Source organism: Muscardinus avellanarius, assembly GCF_963383645.1.
Source record: "Muscardinus avellanarius genome assembly, chromosome: 6".
Classification (NCBI taxonomy): domain Eukaryota; kingdom Metazoa; phylum Chordata; class Mammalia; order Rodentia; family Gliridae; genus Muscardinus; species Muscardinus avellanarius.
This window is the reverse complement of record NC_137791.1, coordinates 54,459,905-54,482,204: the sequence shown is the minus strand read 5'-3', so window position 1 is coordinate 54,482,204 and position 22,300 is coordinate 54,459,905. Positions and strand designations below refer to the sequence as shown.

General features: G+C 36.5%; 1 protein-coding gene and 1 pseudogene across 2 annotated transcripts in view; one reads left to right on the top strand and one right to left on the bottom strand.

The window, feature by feature from the left end:
* STPG2 (sperm tail PG-rich repeat containing 2) overlaps window positions 1–22,300 on the bottom strand; it is a gene marked incomplete at both ends in the record, with an annotated part of 526,196 nt that overhangs the window by 406,408 nt on the left and 97,488 nt on the right. The window lies entirely within an intron of this gene.
* LOC308264492 (large ribosomal subunit protein uL30-like) lies at window positions 1,927–21,604 on the top strand (annotated as a pseudogene). Its single transcript has 3 exons — window positions 1,927–2,651; window positions 20,797–21,028; window positions 21,447–21,604. The product of its transcript is annotated as a large ribosomal subunit protein uL30-like (transcript).

The window sequence follows — 22,300 nt, the reverse complement described above, 5'->3', positions numbered from 1 at the left end:
TTTGGAGAAGAGGACTATAATATGCAGGATCAACCATACAAACGAGAAATTGAGTAATGTGGATGAAAAGCTACTTTGATTTCAAAAAACATTGTCAACACTGGTATTTGTAATTCAGCTGAGCCAAAAATTTAATACAGCAAGTCTGAAGCCACACTACCAAGTTCTAAGGTGAACTAGATAGAAGTAATTGTGACTATCCTGGAAATCTTACCACAATAATCAAAGATTAGCAATAAAATGTCATAAATGGTAAAAAAAAATCAAAGATTATAGAAGACTTTTGTACTGAAAATTTTTTCACCAAGACAAAACACATACAAATAGCTTGTTTTGTTCTCCTGTAATTACTGTATCCTATGTGGTTTATTACCTAGTAGCAGTCAATATTTATAATACCTATTTTGGTAAATTATTGTTATGTAAAAGGTCAGAATTCACTAACATTTATTAGTGTGTAATGTAACATGAACTTCCACATAAAGTTACTAAAGTGAAATATATTCTCCCTGCTATTCACAAATCCAAATACCTTTTTTTAAGGGAAAAAAAGTTATTATGTGACATAATAAACAGACAATTGAATACATCCAAATGAAGTTCTGTTAAAGGTTATACATCTTAAATGATATTAAAAAACAATAATATTAATTAATATTATACTCACAAAGATAAAGAATCCAAATGCCTACTAGTGTTAGACAAGTAAGTGTTGAATTGATATGGTGTACTGAAAGCACTCACCATTATCTCCAAAGGCCACAGTCAATCAACACAAATTGATTGTTGTTAAATATTTTTTCTTTTCTCTACATTGTTTGTGTCTGTGTGTGTGTGTGTGTGTGTGTGTGTGTGTGTGTGTGTGTGTGTGACTAGGAATAAGGGGCATTCTACCTGTGAACTACATCCCCAGTCCTCTTTTATTTTTTATTTTGAAACAGTCTTGCTAGGTTGATGAAAGTCTCACTACTTTTTGAGGCTGTCCTTGAACCTCCAATTCTCCTGTCTCAAGTATTAGGATTACAAGTATGTGCCACCACACTGGATTTAGATATTTTCTCTTAAAAATAAAGCTGAAATTCTGAAAAGTCTATAAAATCTTGCATGCTACACAATTCGGGCAACTAATTAAATTATCATCAACTATAAACAGGCCATAAAATAAACTGTAGGTTACATTCAGCCTATAGGCCTCCAGATTATACATTCTCCTCTTTAGGTATAAATATTTAAAATATATACCTCCATATATAAATTCCTGCATATATCCCCAGATTTTGCAAAACCAGTGGAGTTCCTGGCAATAAAAAAAGGAGTACAAAAGTAGGCTCAGGTGGGCAGATTTATAGTTCTCTCCCCTAGTATAATATTGTTGATCAAGTCATCAAGAAATTAAAACACCAGAAGAAACTTCTCTGCTTCTATGGGATAGAATACAATATGAATTTCATATGGGTGTAGGAACAAGAAGTCAATGGGGAAATTCTGATTCCCTAATTGAGATTACTTTTAACTGCATAAGATCACTGAAACAAACAGGTATTTGCTATGGCTTAAGTGTGTCCTCCCACAAGCTTATGCATTAAAACTTTAATTTCTCAATGCAGCAGCATTGGGTGGTTGGGTCCTGGAAAAGAGATGTTGCATCATGTGATGGAGCCCTCATAAATGTCTAGAGTTAGATATTATAGAATTTTGGATCATATTTCTCCCTTCTGCATGAGCCCACTTGTCCTTCTGCTTTCTGACAGTATGAGGCCCTCACCAGACATGGTTGCTCAATTTTGATCTTCTGAGCCTCTTGAATTACAAATCAAAATAAACCTTTTCCATTGTAAATTATTCAGTCTTGTATATTCTGTTTTCTAATTTTCTTGATAATAAAAATCAACCACACATTTTAAAAGTTAGTAGTAAAAGGAAACCATGGAGGGTGCCTGCCAAAAAGAAGAAAAAGATTTCTATGGTGCCAGAAACTCTTAAGAAATTCAAAATAATTTTGCAGAGCTGAAAGTAAAGCACCTGAGAAAGAAGTTTGCACAAAAGATGCTTTGAAAGGCAAAGAGAAAACTTATCTATGAAAACTGAAGGCACTATCACAAGGAATATTGGCAGATGTGCTGAACTTAGATTCAAACCACTAGAATGGCAAAAAAGTTGGCAACTTCTGTGCACCTGCAGAACCCAAACTGGCATTTGTCATCAGAACCAGAGGCTTCAATGGCCTAAGCCCAAAGGTTCATAAGATGTTGCAGCTTCTTTTCCTTTGCCAGATCTTCAATTATTAAGCTCAACAAGGCTTCAATAAGCATGCTTAAGATTTTAGAACCATATATTGCATGGGGGTACCCAAACTTTAAGTCAGTAAACAAACTAGTCTACAAGCATGGCTATGGAAAGATCAATAAAAAACAAATTGCCTTGACATGTAACACTTTGATTGCTTAATCTCTTGGTAAGCATGATATTGTCTGCATGAAGGATCAGACCCATGAGATCTATACTGTGAAAAACTATTTCAAAGAAGTGAATAACTTTCTGTGGCCCTTCAAGTTATCTTCTCTATGGGGTGGAATGAGAAAAGGACGACCCATTCTGTAGAAGGTGGAAATACTGAAAATAAGAAAGACCAGATCAACAGGCTCATTAAGGTAATTTTGTAATCTGGTCAGTTAATAAACAGGGCTTGTCCTAAAAATATAGTAATAAAATAGTTTTATTTCAATGTAAAGTATATTGTTTTCAGTCTTTCACCAAGGTAGCAATATGCAACTCAATGAATAGTTTAATTTGTAATTTAAATTATATTTGCAATTCATTCATCATACTACTTTCTATAAAGTTAGAAATTTTAAATTCACAATCATATAACATTATAAATTGCAACAAGAATTTAGTGACTGAGAGATATATCTAGATATTCATACTAAACACAAATGGCCCAGAAATTATGGAGAGATGGTTCACTGAAGACTACTGTCAGTGCTCTAACAGATGATAAACTATAACATTTTATAGGCAAAAGCTGGAAGGTTGGGTGTTTCAACTTGGAAACAACAGTTGAGTGCATTTCTAATCTGCTCTTAAGTGGTTTTTAGTCCTAGAAATTATTTCCTCATGCTCTGTTGCAACATTTGGAAGTGGTTCATATTAACTAAATAATACATCATCAGTTTCTTTCTCCAAAGACTAAAAAAGACATTGAGCTGGGAAAAAGTCCAAATCTTAGATTCAATCTATTTACACTGCCATTTGATTATCTTTTAAAATCCTAAAAAAATATTCAGTATTAGAAAGCACAGTATTTTGGTCTGGAGGTGATTAGTTCAGGTCTAAGATATGTCATATGAAAAGACCACATGCATGAAATCTTAATGGCTTCTATTGGCATTAGCTTTATATTTAATTTCAATAGTTCATGCAATCATCTGTTCTTTCATCAACATTCTTTCTTTAGTGTAGTCAAATGATTATATCAATTGCTTATTTTTTTACCATATATACTTTAAAAATCCAATAACTTATCTGGGTATCGTGGCACACATCTTTAATCCCAACACTTGGGAACCTGAGATATGAGGACTTCAAGTTCGAGGCCAGCCTCAGAAACTTAGTGAGAGAAACCTATTTCAAAAGAAAATAAGATTTGGCATGATTTTAGTATAGTTGTGGAAAAACATTTAAGATTTACTCTGTTATCAACTTTCCAGTATAAAACAATACATTAACCATAATCACTATGCTGTACAAATGATCTTTTGAACATATTCTTCATATCTATCTGAAAATATATACCCTTCTACCAACATCTACCACTCTCACCAACAACATTTGGTAAACACCACCCTATTCTGTACTTCCATGAGAAAAACTTTTTAGATACTAAATGAGTGAGGTTGTACAATAAACATTGTACCTGGCTTATTTAACATGACATAATACCCTCCAGGTTCATTCATGTTGTTGCAAACAGGATTTCATTATTTTATGGATAAATAAGATTTCATTGTTCTCTATTCATCCACTAAAGGATATCCAGGCTGATATATTTTGGCTATTGTGAATAACATTATAACAGTGCAGTGGAGATGGGAATGTACCACCTTACTTCTTTTCCTTTGGATATATACACAGAAATGGGATTGCTGAATCATATAGTAGTTCTGATTTTTAGGTTTTTGAGGAATTTGCATACTGTTTTCCATAATGGTCATATAATTTATATTCCCACTAATAGTTTAAATGGTTGCCTTTTTTCCACATCCTTGTCAATACCTACTATTTAATTTTACTTTTGATAATACCAATTCTAACTGGAGTGAAGTGATATATCATGGTGGTTTTGATTTCCATATTCAGTTACCATAGCAATTTTTTCATATAACTATAGGCCACTTACATGTCTGTTTTTGAGAAATGTCTATTCAGGTCTTTTGCCAGATTTTTGTTAAAAGAGTTTTTTCTTGATATTAATTTGTTTACATTATTCTTATATTTTTGGTATTAATTCCATATCAGATGAATGGCTTGCAAATATTATCTCCAATTGTGTAGGTTGTCTCTTCACTCTTATTCCTTTGCTGTGATTAAACGTGTGTGCTACTATAAACATTTTAATAATATTAATTCCTTCATAAAAGATATCTTTTAATTTGTTTCTTCTTCAATATCTTTCTTCAGTGGATTATAGTTTTCAGTGTACAGACCTTTTATCTCCTTGGTTTAATTTATTACTAAACTCTTTATTGTTATTTTATTTTATTGCATTAAAAATTATTTTCTCAATTATATTTGATAGCTAATTGTTAGTATATAAAAAGACAACAATTTTGTATGTTGATTTTGTATTTGGCAGCTTTCTTGAATTCATTCATCAGTTCTAAGTTTTTTTTCACATGACAGGATCTTTAAACTTTCATATATATATATATATATATATATATATATATACACACACACACACACATACATGTCATGCCATTTGCAAAAACAATTTATTTCTTCCTTCTGATTTAGATAGATTTTATTTAATTTTATTGCCTAATGGCTCTGGCTAGTACTTTCAATGCTTGTATTAAAAAGAAGGAGTGAAAACTGCAAGAATTTCCTCTAAAATCAGGAACAAGACAAGGATGATGCCCACTATCACCACACCTTTTCAATATAGTCCTTGAGACTCTTGCCACAGCAATAAGACAAGAGAAGGAAATCAAAGGAATTCACATAGGAAGCGAGGAATTAAAATTATCCTTATTTGCAGATGACATGATCCTTTATCTGGAAGACCCAAAGAACTCAACCAAAAGACTTCTGGAGCTGATTGACAAATTCAGCAAAGTTGCAGGATACAAAATCAACCTAAAGAAATCAGTGGCTTTTCTTTATGTCACAATGAAACCACAATGAAAGAAATAAAGAAAACAATTCCATTCACTATAACCTCAAAACCAATAAAATACCTAAAAATAAACTTACCCAAAGATGTAAAAGAGCTCTACAACAAAAACTATAAAACATTAAAGAAAGAAATTGAAGAAGACCTTGGAAGATGGAAAGATCTCCTGTGCTCATGGATAGATAGAATAAATATCATCAAAATGGCCATTCTGCCAAAAGTGATCTATAGATTCAATGCAATTCCCATTAAAATAATAGTGACATTCTTCATAGACCTAGAAAAATCAATCATTAACCTTATATGGAGAAAGAAAAGACCCAGAATAGCCAAAGCAATTCTCAGCAATAAGAATCACACAGGAGACATCACAATTCCAGACTTCAAATTATACTATAGAGCAATAGTAGAAAAAACAGCATGGTACTGGCACAATAACAGATATACTGACCAGTGGAATAGAATAGAAGATACAGAAACAAATCCACACACCTATAGTCAATTAATCTTTGACAAAGGGGCCAAACTCATATGCTGGAGAAAAGACAGCCTTTTCAACAAATGGTGCTGGGAGAACTGGCTATCCATTTGTAGAAAGATGGAACTAAATCCTTACCTCTCACCATGCACAGGAATTAACTCAAGATGGATCAAAGACTTAGAAATTAGACCAAAAACTGTGAAGTTATTAGAGGAGAGCATAAGCTCAACACTACAACATATTGGCACAGGCAGTAAATTTGTCAACATAACCTCCAAAGCTTAGGAAATTAAAGCAAGAATTAACAAGTGGGATAGCATCAAACTAAAAAGTTTCTTCTTGTCAATGGAAACCATCAATAACCTAAAGTGAAAGCCCACAGAATGGGAAAAGATCTTTACCAGCCACCACTCTGATAGGGGGCTAATATCCAGAATATAAAAAGAGCTCAAAAGACTCTACACTAGCAAAACAAACAACCTAATCAAGAAATGGGCAATTGAACTGAATAGGCACTTTCAAAAGAAGAGATACAAAGGGCCAATAGATACATGAAAAGATGTTCTACATCATTGGCCATCAGGGAGATGCAAATCAAAACTACACTGAGATTCCATCTAACCCCAGTCAAAGTGGCAAGCATAAAGAAATCAAATAACAACAAATGCTGATGAGAATGTGGGGAAAGAGGAAGTATTTTACACTGTTGGTGCGAGTGCAGACTAGTTCAGCCACTATGGAAAGCTATGTGGAGATTCCTTAGAAAACTGGAAATAGATCCACCATATGATCCAACTCTATCATTTCTGGGTATTGTTCCAAAGGGGTTGAAATCAGAGAACTACAGCAACATATGCATGCTTATGTTCATAGCAGCAGAATTTGTAATAGCCAAAATATGGAACCAACCCAGGTCCCCATCAACAGATGAATGGATTGCAAAATTATGGGAAATACACACAATAGAATTCTCTTCAACTATAAAGAAGAACAAAATCATGTCATTTGCAAGAAGATGGAAAGTCTTGGAGAGTATTATGTTAAGTGAGATCAGCCAAGCACAGAAAGAGAAGGGACATATGTTTCCTTTAATATGCCCAAACTAGGAAGCATAGGGGATACCAGAGGGACTCCAGATAATGGAAAGGAAATCTCAGCAAAGTTTGATTGGAAAGATAGGAGAGGAGGAAGGCTGAACTTGATTAATGAGGGTCCACTCCTAATATATATAAAAGTATGAATATTGCATGGTTATCCTGGACAACCATTGGTGGGAGGGGGAGAAGGGAAAACAGGGGTGGGAGGGAGAGGACCTCAAGTACAGTTTAAATGTATGCCATTTATTTTCAATAAAAATATGTATTAAAAATAAATATAAGGGGTGAGAGTGGGCATCTTTGCTTTGTTTCTGATCTTAAAGGAAAAGGTTTGAGCAATTTTCTCTCATGACTTGATGTTAGTCATGAGCCTGTCATATATGGCTTTTATCACATTGAGACTTATTCCTCCTGTTTTAATTAGCTTGTTCATTCCCATGACCAAAATTCCTGACAGGAACAACTTAAAAAAGGAAAGGTTTACTCAGCTCACAGTTTCAGAGGTTCAATCCATGACTGGCCAGCTCCAAAGCAAAATATCACGATAACAAGGTTTGGAGGGAAACAACTGCTCCTTTCATGGCATCTGGGAAACAGAAAGAGAAAGTGGCCAGAGACAAATCTTGTCCTCAAGGCCATACCCCCAGTTACCTCCGTCCTCCAGCTATGCCCACCTCTGAACCTTGCTACACTGGCAACCAGGCTTCAACACATGTGCCACTGCAGCTCCAAAACCTTCAAAACTTAATTTGTTAGGAGTTTTTAATCATGAGTGCTGAATTTTATAAAAGGTTTTTTAAGCACCTATTGAAGGTTTTTTTATCTTTGTTCTGGTAATGTGTTCTTTTTAATCTATATATACTAAAATATCTTTGCATCCATTTTTAATCTATATATACTAAAATATCTTTGCATCCAAAATAAGTCTCATACAATTATGGTATTTAATTCTTCAGTGTATTGCTGAATTTGGCTTCAAAGTATTCCATTGAGGGTTTTTACATCTCTGTTCATCATTTTTAGAGATATTGCTCTGGAATATTATTCTTCTCTAATAGTATCTTTACCTGGTTTTGTCATCAAGGTAAATGCTGAGCTCAAAAAATGAGTTTGGGTCTGTTATCTCCTTTTCTTTTTTTCTTTTAAGATCTTCTTTTTCTGGTCTTCCGGTAAGATGGCGATGGAGAAAAGCGGCACTTATGAGTCCCGGTAACAATCGATCTCCATTACCACAAAACCAGTGCCTTTCAGAGCCAGAAAACACCATCAGCAAAGAAATAAAAACAGTAAATACAAGGGACTGAGAAAAAGAGGGCTGGAAAAACGAGACACCAGAAAGAAACCAGACTGCAGTGCCACGGCCACCGTGGCGTGGAGAAACTGGAGCCACAGCATGAGGCGGCTGGAGTGGCCAGAGCCGCAGTGCAGAGTGGGGCAGGCTACATCTTCCCTCGCAGCACCAGGCTCTAGAGAAGAGGGAGACTCAGAATGGAGCTCAAATCCAGAGAGGAGGTACGCCAGCCTCACGGCCTAGGACGCAGCAGCAGTGCCTTACTGCCAGCGGCAACGGCGAGTTTACTGGACGGCTCCAGACCAACGCACTCAACCAGCCACCAGGCACCAGAGAGGAGGGGTGGACAGCGAGCCAAGGTGAGCAGCTGCTGAACATCCGGGTGGCAGTCAGCAGTTTTTTCAGGGCAAGGAGCGTCTAAACCTCCCAAGGGCCGGGTTCAGCACACGCCGCAGGGACTCAGCAGAGCTCAAAACCAGAGAAGCACTACGCCAACCTCACGGCCGAGGACGTGGCAGTGGTGCCATATTGCCAGCGGCAGTAGCTGTGAATTCACTGATTCCACCACAGCTCCATCAGCACACTCAACAACCATGAGTCAAATTGAGGCCCCTAGGGTAGAAATCCCAGTACTGCACTCCCAGGGACTTGCACAGATCATCTCCCTGGGTCAGAAATTTTAGCAGTCCAGTGGGGGAGTAACAGTGGCAGAGATATCACACCATAATCACAACTCCCCACTGGAGAATGCCCAACCTGGCACCCCCCATGGTCTAAGCAGCCTTAATTGACTCCCTGGGTCTGAGACTTTGCGATACAACCCAGTAAAGGAGTAGTGGTGACGAAGATACCACAGATTTGAGATTCAGAACACATTAAGTGAACTTGTAGTGACCCAGGGAAGAACCCAGAGAAGGCACAAACTTCCAAAATCGTGGGAAAGAGAAATAACAATGGAGCAGTGAATGCCCACAACCCCACAACATCAGAACCTGATAACACAGAAATCCAGAGATCTACAGAAGATCAAATCAGGAAAATAACTATAGAAATAAAAGAGGACTTTCTAAAAGAATTCAGAGATAGTTAAAAAGAGATAAAGGATTCAATCATTGAAATAAAGGTCTCAATTCAAAGTATAAACAACAGATTAGACCACATGGAGAATAGAATCTTGCTTCTTGAAGATGATCACTCCAAAAATGAATGCATAGTTTCTAATTTAGAAAAAAAAAATCTGACAGCAGGAATCTGACATTGAAGAAATATGGGCCCATTTTAAGAGAGCTAACCTAAGAATAATTGGAATAGAGGAGGGAAAAGAAGGTGAAACCAAAGGGATCAATAATCTCTTCAAGGAAGTAATAGCAGAAAATTTTCCAAACATAGAGCAAGAGGTCAATACACAGGTCCAGGAAACATAGAACTCCCTTTAGACAGGATCAGAGAAGAGGTTCCCCACACGACTTAATTGTCAAAATTAATGTGGAAGCCAAGGAGAGAATCTTAAAGGCAACAAAAACAAAAGGCCACATGACATTCAGAGGCAAACCAATTAGAATCACTCCAGACTTCCCAAACCAAGTCATGAAAGCCAGAAGGCATGGAGTAACATATTCCAAACTCTGAAAGAAAACAACTTTCAGCCAAAAGTTTCCTACCCAGCACAACTATCTATCAAATTAGATGGGGAAATAAGAATCTTCCATGACAAACAGAAACTGAAGGAATTTATGTCTTCAAAACGAGCGCTAGAGAAAATACTCAAGGAGATTAACTGCAAAGTGGAAATGGGTAAAACACGCCAGAACCAAAGAAACAAGAATTCCCATCCATCAGACAACTAAGCAAAGAAGAATAAGCAGTATCTCAAATAGAAATAAGATCTTAACATGTTGAGAATTAAAAATTATCTCTCTATAATTACACTGAATGTAAATGGCCTGAACTCTCCAATAAAAAGATATAAAGTGGCAAAATGAATTAAAAGCCAGAATCCATCCATCTGCTGCTTACAAGAAACACACCTTACAAGTAAAGATAGGAACAAACTCAAGGTAAAGGGCTGGAGCAAGGTAATCCATGCTAATGGTACTCGGAGACAAGCTGGACTAGCAACTATGATATCAGACAAGTTAGACTTCAAACTCAAACTTATTAGAAGAGACAAAGAAGGTCATATTTTACTGGTAAAAGGAATAATCTAGCAAGAGGAAATAACAATAATCAACATCTATGCCCCAAACATAGGGGCAGCTACTTTCATAAATCAAACTCTTTGTGACATGAAGTCACACATAAATCCCAGCACAATAATACTGGTAGACTTCAACACACCTCTCACAATACTAGACCGATCTTCCAGACAAAGGGTCAGTAAGATAACTCAGAACTAAAGAACACCATTAACCAAATGGACCTGTTGGACACATATAGAATATTTCACCCAACTACAGAGGAGTTTACATTTTTCTCAGCTGCTCATGGAACCTTCTCCAAAATAGATCACATCCTGGGATACAAAATGAGCACTAGAAAATTCAAAAAATGTTACATACTTCCCTGTGTCATTTCAGACCATAATGGAATGAAACTAGAAATCAACTATAAGAAGACCCAGAGAAACAACATAAACATGTGGAGACTGAACACCACACTTCTGAATGAAGAATGGATCATAGAAGATGTAAGAGGTAAAATCAAGAAATTTCTAGAAACAAATGAAAATAAAGATACAACATATCAAAACCTCAGGGACACTTTGAAGGCAGTATTAAGAGGAAAATTTATAGCACTGAGTGCTCACATAAGAAAAACAGAAAATCTTCAAATAAATAGCCTAACAACACACCTCAAAGCCCTTGAAAAGCAGGAACAATTGAACCCCAAAGCCAGGAGAAGATGGCAAATTATTAAAATTAGAGCAAAAATTACCGAAATAGAGAATAAAAAAAAAACACAGAAAATCAACAAAACCAAAAGCTGGTTTCTTGAAAAAATTAACAAGATTGATAAACCACTAGCCAACCTAACTAAAAAAAAGAGAGAATCAACCCAAATTATGAACATAAGAGATGAAAAAGGAGAGATTCCTACTAACAGTGTAGAAATCCAGAGGATTATCAGAAACTACTTTGAAAAACTATACTCCAACAAAATGGAAAATCTGGAGGAAATCAACAACTTCCTAGATAAATACAACCTTCCTAAACTGAGTCAAGAAGATATAGAATACTTAAACCAACCAATAACAATCAAAGATATTGAAACAGCAATAAAGAGCTTACCATCAAAGAAAAGCCCAAGATCAGATGGTTTCCCAAGTGAATTCTATAAAACCTTTATAGAAAAGCTAACCCCAATACTACTCAAACTATTTCGCGAAATAGAAAAAACTGGGACTCGCCCAAATACATTCTATGAAACCAACATCACACTAATACACAAACCAAATAAAGACAGTTCAAGGAAGAAAAACTACAAGCCTATATCTCTGATGAACTTGGATGCAAAACTATTAAAAAAAATACTAGCAACACGCATTCAAAACCACATCAAGAAAATCATACACCATGACCAAGTAGAGTTCATCCCAGGGATGCAAGGCTGGCTCAATATACAAAAATCAATCCATGTAATTCATCATATAAACAGAATCAAAGACAAAAATCACATGACCATCTCAATAGACACTGAAAAAGCATTTGATAAAATTCAACATCCATTTATGATAAAAACACTGCAGAGAATTGGAATAGAAGGAACATAAATCAACATTATTAAGGCAATCTACAATAAGCCCACTGCCAACATCATATTAAATGGAGGAAAACTTCAAGAATTCTCCGTAAAAACTGGAACGAGACAAGGATGTCCATTATCACTACTTCTCTTCAATATAGTACTAGAGACTCTAGACAGAGCAATAAGGCAAGAAAAGGAAATCAAAGGATTACAAATAGGAAGCCGGGCATGGTGGCGCACGCTTGTAATCCCCGCGCTTGGGAGGCAGAGACAGGAGGATCGCGCAGGTTCGAAGCCAGCCGCGTGCGCTGGCTTAGGAGACCCTGTTTCCAAATAAAAAATGTAAAAATAGGTCTGGGAGTGTAGCCCGGCGGTAGAAGGGCTCCCAGGAACCCCAGTACCACCAAAAAAAAAAAAAAAGAATTACAAATAGGAAAAAAAGAACTCAAGCTTTCACTATTTGCAGATGACATGATACTATATTTAGAAAACCCAATAAACTCAACCAAAAGGCTTATAGAACTGATCAACAAATTCAGCAAAGTATCTGGATACAAAATCAATCTTAAAAAATCAGAAGCTTTCCTGTACAGCAACCATAAATCCACTGAAAAAGAAATTCAGAAAACACTTCCACTCAGGATCTCCCACAAAAAAAATAAGATACCTAGGAATAAACTTGACCAAGGAGGTAAAAGATCTCTACAAAGAAAATTATAAAACACTGAAAGAAGAAATCAAAAAAGATCTTAGAAGATGGAAGGACTTTCCATGTTCATGAATTGGTAGAATAAATATCATTAAAATGGCCATCCTCCCAAAAGTGATCTACAGATTTAATGCAATGCCCATTAAACTAACAAGATCATTCCTCACAGACATAGAAAAATCAGTCCTTAAATTTATATGGAATAACAAAAAGCCCAGAATAGCCAAGGTAGTTCTCAGCAACAAAATCCACGCAGGAGGAATCACAATAACTGACTTTAAACTATACTACAAAGCCATTGTAATAAAAAAAAAAACAGCATGGTACTGGCAAAAGAACAGATATATAGACCAATGGAGCAGAATAGAAAACCCAGAAACAAGTCCACACACTTTCAGCCAATTGATTTTTGACAAAGGGGCCAAAAACATACACTGGAAAAAAAGATAGCCTCTTCAACAAATGGTGTTGGCAAAACTGCTTAACCATATGCAGAAAACTGGAAATTAATCCCACTATTTCACCCTGTACAAAAGTCAACTCACGATGCATCAAAGACTTGGAAATTAAACCAGAGACCTTGAAGCTCCTTGAAGAGGGCATAGGTCCAACACTGCAACACATAGGCACAGATAAACATTTCCTCAACAAGACCCCAAAGGCACAACAAATTAAAAGAAGAATCAATACATGGGATTGCATGAAACTGAAGAGCTTCTGTTCAGCAAAGGAAACTATCAAGAACCTCAATCGAGAACCAACAGAATAGGAGAAGATTTTTGCCACCTACACCACCGATAGAGGACTAATATCTAGAATATACAGAGAATTCAAGAAACTCAACACTAAGAAAACAAAGCATCCAATAACAAAATGGGCAAATGAACTAAATAGACAGTTCACAAAAGAAGAAATTCAAATGGTCAATAAATGCATGAAAAAATGCTCAACATCACTGGCAATCAGAGAGATGCAAATCAAAACTACCCTGAGATTTCACCTAACTCCAACTAGAATGACAATCATTCCAAACACAAACAACAACAGATGCTGGCAAGGATGTGGAGAAGTGGGAACTCTAAGACATTGTTGGTGGCGTTGCAAATAAGTGCAACCACTTTGGAAAACAGTATGGAGAAACCTCAGAAGAATGGGAACAAATCTACCATTTGATCCAGCAATACCACTTCTGGGTATCTACCCAAAAGATAGGAAGCCAAAATAAAAAACTAATGCATGTGTATCTATGTTCATAGCTGCACATTTCATCATAGCCAAACTATGAAACCAGCCAAGATGTCCATCAACAGATGAACATCTGTTGATGAACATCTCTTTGGAGTCATCTTACTTGATGTCCTATGTGATTTGGGGATCTGTATTTCTATTTTCTTACCCAGGTTTGGGAAGCTTTTATCCTTTATTTCTTTGAATAAGTTTTTTCCCCTTCCTCTCTCTTTCTTCTAAAATTCTAGTAATATGTATATTAATCCACCTGATGTTGTTCCAAGTCTTTCGGCAACCTTCAATCTTTTTTTTTCCATTCTTTGTTTCTCCGATTAGATACTTTCCAATGACATTTCCTGGCCTCACAAATCATTTCTTCTGCTTTATCTAGTCTGCTGTTGAGTGCCTCTAAGATTTTCAGTTTACTTATTGTTTTATTCATTTCTATGACTTCTATTTGGCACTTTTTCTCTATCACTGTTAATACTCTTACTTTGTTCATGCAATGCTCCCCTCCCATCATTGAGTATCTTGATGGCTGATATTTTTAATTAATTTCAGGTAAATCACTTACCTCATTTTCACTAAGGCCTACTTCTAAATATTTATCTTGTTCTTTCATTTGAAGATTTGAAGTATATTTCTGAACCTGGGTGTGGTGGCACATGCTTGTAATCCCAGGATTTGGGAGGCTGAGAGATTCATGATTCTTGGACAGCTTCAGCTACTTAGTGAGGCTCTTTGCAACTCAGTAAGATCCTGTTTCAAAATAAATTTAAAAAAAAACTGGCAGTGTAGCTCAGAGGCAGAGTGCCCCTGGGTTCTATCCCTAGTACCTCAAAAAAGAAAAAGAAAGAAAGAAAGAAAGAAATATATTTCCATGTTTCACCTGCTTCCTTGACTTTTTGTTGATTTTTTTTTCTTAGTGACCCCTAGAATGTCAGTTTCCAAAGACAGGAAAGATAGTCCCCAAAGATATAGCTGAAAAAATTGGGGTACTGGATATATTTTCCATTTCTTTCTATTCTCAGGGAGAAGCTAGGAGCTAATTTATTGCACATTTGCTCTGTACCGAGTTGAGAAGAGAATGTGTGGCAGATACCTACATGCTGACTCAGGCCTCTCATTCTTTTAACCTGTTATTTTGTTCTTTGCCACTCCTCAAATCTGATTTTCACCACACATATCTTAGCACTAACAGTCAGAGAGTTAGCTGAAGAATTGTTTTTTACCTCTTGTACAAGCCAGGGACAAAAGCTTTAAGAATTTTCCATGCACCCATTCAGGTTCTGAGACAATTATTGATTGGCTGCTTCATCAGCTGTCAGACACAAGCTCAGTAAATGCCTAATCAACAGATAGCAGCTGGTAATGTGAGGGCGTTAGATGTGCAGTCAAATCCCTTTTAGGAAAATACTAAGAACTGGATGTTTTTGTCTGTTTGTTCTGTACTGAGCCAGGAAGAATAACCGCTGAAAGTGATTGTATAACAGTTTACCTCTTTGCTCTTCTTTGTTTCAGGAAATTCAGAATCTCAAGCTCCATTTAGTTCCCAGGGCTTGTTTATTCAGGGACTCACATATAAACTTGGAAAACTACAGTGCTTGCATGTGAACAAACTCCTTCCAGGAAGAAGCTGAGCACCTGATTTTATTGCTGGAGCAAGCTGGGGGAGAGATGATGTAGGAAATGCTCACACATCCATTTATGTTTCCTGGAGGTCTTCTAATTACCTAACCCATCAGCTCCCATTTTTTAGACTAGTTACAAATCCCAACCCTTGGGCAGCAACCAGAAAAGTGTGCAAACAAACCCCATCTAGGAACAAACTGCCTGTTCATTGTATACTGGATCCAGGGAATAGATGCTAGAAGTGTTCATATTCTAGTTAAAACATCACTTTTTGTTCTCCGTGGTCAGTCACAAGGGATTCATAAATGCAAGTCCCTGAGGGATTCATGAATACAAAACCCTGCTCCCACAGCTAGGTGACTTAGGTGCCCATCCCTCAGGTAGGTGCTATGAAAGTGGCAACACTCCGGGAAAAAGCTAGAGACTTGATTTTTATTGCTGGAGACAGCCAGAGGGAAGTATATCTTGTATTTTTAGAAAATAATCAAAACAGTGTCCTGTATTTTGAATATGTAAAAAATTGTTACATTATTCTTTATATTTTCTATATTGCAAACTTTCAAAAATTTATTCTATGATCTCAGAATGATAATGAAATACAGGTTAAGCATCAGTTCAAAAGTGAATAGATATGTGATATGTAAATGTAGCTGATCAAGTTATTCCTGATGGGAAAGAAATTTTCATAGCGATTGCAGATCACCTGAAACAGTAGTTCTCAACTAAATGTAATAACAATGTCACCAGAAAAATTCTCTAAAAATACACATGAGCCCATCTACCAACCCTACTGACCTAGAAGCTGTGACCAAAGTATGTTTAAAATAAAGTGTTATTCTAATGCACCCATTTTAAGAACAAAAGCACTGGGGAACATACAGAGCAAGGGAGCAAGAGGAGTAACCTTCCAGCAAGAGGCTGGAAAGGATGAAGCAATACATTGTAGTCTGGCCCAGTTTCTCTTGGCTTTCTCTTTTAGCTCACATGATATAAGAAGATAAAGTAGCTACAAAAATGTACTCTAGATTCTTGCGAATAATGAGACACTATCCTGGATAACAGTTGGTATAATTAGAGATAGCCACAAAGCAATTAATCCTATCTGAAGAACAAAATTTATCTTAAACTTAAGTGAAAAGAGCAGATAAGTTATAGGTAGGTTCTCTATGTATAAAACAAAGAGAAAAGTGCACACAGAAAGTTTTTTCTTTGTCCCTTTAAGCAGAATTTTCCAAAACTTAAATTGATTAAACAATGCTAAAAAAAAAATTGAGTTCATGGAGAAGTCTCTCTAATGGATATTTTACTTGTTTGGGAATAAAATGAATATGGATCAGAATATCAGGTCCATAATTAACTAGCTGTAAAACCTTGACCATGTCACTTAAACCATATAAGCTTCAGTTTCCTTAGCTTTAAAATAAGGATAAACACAAAGAATAACAGTAAACATTTTATTATGCCAGAAAACAATAGAAGAATAAAAGGCTTCTGGGTTTGTATAAGAATTTAGCAGCTAAGTAAAATAGGCTGCTAACTACCAAGAATATAATATAATGAACAGCTATAAGAATACTGATTAGAACACACATACTATGTTTAACTCCACAAATTCATAACAGTATCTGAAAAAAATAATTGGTTCCCATTGGAGGATGCAATGCAACAATGTGTTATTTTGAAAAGCAATAAATAGAGCAAAAGAATCAAACATTTAGCTTGCCTCCTCGGTATGAACCATGTCATAATTCCAACATCAATCAAACAGTTTTATGTATTTCATCTAATAATTAAACAAATTACAGAATACCGTTATTTCACAACATCTAAAAAAATAACTAGATCCAGATTATGACCATCAATGGCACCAAAATCAGAAAAAAGAAAGAATATATCTGATGTGCATCCTGACCAAAGTACATAATACTACCTATGGATTCATTTTGCTAAAAAGATTGAACATTAACCTGATTATATCTCCAGGTCTAAAAATTTACAGAAAATACAAAAGACAAAAGAATATATTGTAGGTTATCATTTGTAAATGTTCATCAAAATGAGTTTGTGAGAAATTCAAGAAAAGAATAACTTGGGTTTTAAAAAATATAAATATATAAAGAGAAATAGAGGGAGACTGTCTATCAAAGCAAATGAAAGAAACATCTTAACCAACTTTAATATATAGATATTACTTGAATTATTATTAAAACAAAATTTTTTAAATATGAGGCAACTTGGAAAATTTAAACACCAAATAGTTAGATGAGAATACTAAACTATTTTCACTTTGTAGCTGGAATAATGAGATGTGACTGTGTTTCAGTTATACATGAAAATGTTTACAGATTTTAAATATGTGGTGTTGCCAGGAGTGGTGGCACACACTTGCAATCCCAGCATTTGGGGGTCTGAGACAGGAGGATCGTGGTTCTTAGACAGCCTCAGCTACTTAGTGAGGCTCTTTGCAACTTAGTGATACCCTGTTTCAAAAAATAAATAATAAAAAATAGGGTTGAGGCTGTAGCTCGAAGCTAGAATCCCCCTGGGTTTCATCCCCAGTAACATAAAATAAAATATGTGGTGTCTTGTATCTGCATCAGAATAGTTCAAGAGGGAGAATAAAGAAATAAAGTATAGCTGACCATGAGTTGAAAATTGCTGAATCTGGGGGACAGGCACATACAGACTCATTATAATATTCTCTCTTCTGTTGTATATGTTTTATATTAATCACATTGTTTAATTAAAAAATGAGGACAAGGATAAGAATGGATAAAGGGAAGTTAGATAACAAGCTCTAAAACACGGAAGAAATAACCTCTACTATTTCACATCACAGCAAGATGACAATAGTTCACCTTACATATAATAATAGAACTATAATTATTATATATTTTATAAAAATCTCAAAAAAGCTCCAAACATAAATAATAAGAAATCCAGGAAGTACATGGGAGACTGGGCCAACTGTATTTCAAGTTCAAGGCTAGTCTCAGCAACTTAGAAAGGCCCTGTTTTAAAACAAAATATAAAATAGAGGTAGAGATGTAGCTCAGAGGTATATACCCCTGGGTTCAATTCTCAGTATCCCCAAAAAAGGGAAATTGCTAAATTTAGCCTTATTCAATCAGAGCTTGCTTATATGCATGTGTTGACATATCACTCTGAAACCCACTAATACGTTCAATTAATGCATGTTAATAAAAAATTAAAATTAAAAATGGGGATCTTGCCATGTTCCTACAGAGCAGGTCTTGCTTACAGAATTCTAGGTTTCTTGCCCGTAAGAAGTTAACCCTCAGAGAATGAGCTGCAGCTTTGTCACCCTCAAGGAAGTTGAGAGAGAGTTCAAGCCAAAGCCTGGGTTTCTGCAGTTCATCTCTAAGTTTTCCACCTTGAGCCAGGACAGATAAAAGCAGTTATCAGAAAAGTGGTGCTAATAAAACAGAAAAAATCCATACCTAATGTTTTCTTTTTTACTATTCTATTTCTTTTTTTTAATATGCTTTGTTTTAAAGGGGAGAGAGGAGGTGGTGCTATGGTTTGAATATTCCCTCCAAAATTTATTTCAAAACTCAATTGCCACTATAACAGTTTGAGAAACTGGAATTTTAAGAAATGATTTAGGCCAAGAAGCAGAGCTATTATGACAAAAGTGTGTTAGATGTCAAAGGAATGAGAATATAATAAATCAATAAACTTGGCCCTCACTTTTTCTCTGTTGTGTGCTCTATTGCCATGTGATGCCTTCTACTATAGTATGATTCAGCAGTAATATCCTCACCAGATGTGGCCTCTTGATCTTGAAATTCTCAGCCTCCAGAACCATAAATAAAATAAATTTCTATTGTTTATAATTTATCCAGTTTGTAGTATTCTGTTATAACATAAAAAAACAGACTAAGTGGGAAAATACTTGAAGCTTTAAGGATGCGTTTACTAGGCAAAAAATGCCAAAGGGAACCATTTTCAGTGAGGTAGATTTGAGAGGGACTACTGTAGTTGAATCCAATACTAATAAATTTGCAGTAATATTCCATGTAAGAATTTCATCTTATGTGCTGATAACAAAAATTAATGAAATATTACACTGAACCACTGAAAACCAGTCAGAACAGGAAATATTTTAAGCCTCCTCAGAACAAGATGTATCATTCTAAGGAATACATAATTGGTATGCTTGTGCACATGCTCAGCCAATGTGTTGTAATTTGTGTCAAGAAGTTGATTCCAGGGTCATACCATATAGATCAGTAGTGGGCAACTTTTCTATAAATGGCCAAAAGTAAATATTTTAGGCTTTGCAGGCTTCTGTTGCTTATACTTCTGTTTTATTTTATAGCCCTTCAAAAACCAAATAATCCACTGTTAGCTCATAAACCTAAACAAAAGCAAGGTCATGTTTTGGTCCATGGACCATAGTTTATTATCTGCTAAAGATTTTCTTATGAAATCTGCAAGTACAAAGCCTACAAACATTGTGCTATATAAGCAATAAATAACTCCAAATATACCACACAGACTGGTGAGAAAGAATTTCATTAAGAATGCAGATGGAATAGCCATGCCTTTTTTTATGCATGTGAATACCTATGCACAATTTTCTGGACTGCAAAATGGTCCACCTTCTCATTGCTGTAATGCAAAATGAAAGACCACACAACATAAAATTAGGAAGATGTATTTGCTCAGTTTTTTAGAGATTCCAAAGATCAGTCCATGTAAGGTCAGAGCCTGAGGATCTAAGGGCATGGCAGTAGGAAGCAGAAAGAGGGAGAGAGCAAAGCTCTGCTTTCACTTCGTGATGGCCAGAAGCAACAAAGCAAGCAAGAGGATCCAAAGACAAAATCACAGTCCCTAAGGCCGCACTTCAGGGACCCACCTTCTCCAGCCACATCCCACCATCCTAGATGACCACCCAGTTAATCCATTACAGTTTAATCACTGATTACTTCATATGTCTCTTGAACAGAACTTTCTTATTGCTCCTATTATGGATCTCTTGATATGAGAAAGGATTGTAAATATCCTTGAATTTCTCAAATCAAAGCTCAGGTTCCCTTTCTTTTGTATTAAAATTAAAATTGTTTTTGGAGATTCAAAATGGCGACTGAGGGACACCGCACTTCTCAGTAGTTGAAATAAATAAAGTTCAACTACCGAGAAAGCAGTGTCTTAACCAACAAAATAAATATATCTCTGAAACCAAAACTGATCCAGGAATCTTGGCGGAAGAAATCCAGGAACCCTGAACTGCAGGGAAAAAAAGGTCAAGTATTGGATCTGCTGCACCAACAGCCGGGCCACCGGCGCCAGCACAGGCTGTCCGCCAAAACTGTAGTACCGAGACCTGACTTACACCAACGTGGCAACAAATCCCCAACAGAAAAGTCTTTTAGGGACACAGGTGTCAGCGAGCCGAGTCACCTCCGCGCCAGACCGCCCACCTCCGGTAAGCTGCCCCGGGCCGAGGCTCAGGCTCTGCTCCCCACAGCACCCGCTGGGCTGCTACCACCTCTGGCCCCAGCCCAGCCCCAGCTGAGCACCTTCTCAGAGGCTGCAGCCTCAGGCCCCAGCACAGACCCAGCCCAAGCCCAAACCTGCGCAGTCCCATCTGGACGATCCAAGGCACAGCCAGGAGAAGGCGTGGCTCAACCCAATTTACCTCCCAAAACAGACTCTGGGACAACTGCAGAAAAAAAATCCAGTAATTTTGACCTGAGAGAGTCCCTGCAACACCCACAAAAGGTACCATATTGAGCCTCCGACCCAAAAAGGGTTTGAGGGAATGGCAACACTGGCAGCCCTATGAACTGTCTAAGAGTCTGAAAGTGAACATAGAGCTTTAACATCCCAAACTTTGAGATTAGCCAAACCCCTGAGCGGCATTGTTGGTGCAACAGAAGAGGCACCCACAGAGACACTGGGAGACCTGCAGGGTCCCCGACACAGACCTGCCATCCCCCCGGAAAACCAGATATGGAAAAACTGCCAGCCTGTCAGAGCTTCTGATTGGGCTGCCAGGTAACAGCTCGCACTCAGATGAGCCACGGAAGCCAGTGGGCACGCAGCGAGTGTCACTAGACACTGCAACAACTGAGGGTGCTAGTGTCCGCACACACTGACACAGCAAGGCCGCTTAAGGCATGACACTTGCACAGAGCCACACCATATGTTAGTAAAATAGTAGTACTGTTTTCTTATTTTTTTTAATTTAGCTTTTTTTCTTTTTTGTTGCCAATTTTTGTTTTATTGTTGTTGGGTTTTTCTCTTTTTTGGTTTCTGGGTGTTTTTTTTTTTTTTTTTGGTTTTTCAGGGGTTTTTGGGGGGTTATTCCTTTTTTTTCTTTTTTTCTTTCTTCTTTTTTTACTTTTATTTGGATTTTTTGTTTGTTTGCATCTTTCACTTCATATCACATGGTTGTTAGGTTGTTTTATTTTGCCTTATGTTTATCCTGTTTACTCTCTTAACCCTTCTTGTTCTCTTCTGGTGGTCCATTATTTTGTTGTCGATGCAGCTGTTTATATTTGATGTATAATAGTCTACCTTATTTTGTTAATTTATCCATCTGTATGTGAGCCTTCCCCCACTCCCTCTACAAAAGTCTACAATTCAGACTATCAACTAGCTTCCTTCAAATCTTTCCCTTTGTTCCCTAACTGTAGCTCTTTCTTTAACACACAAAGTTTCTCACATCTCCATACTTAAATATTCTGATAAATAC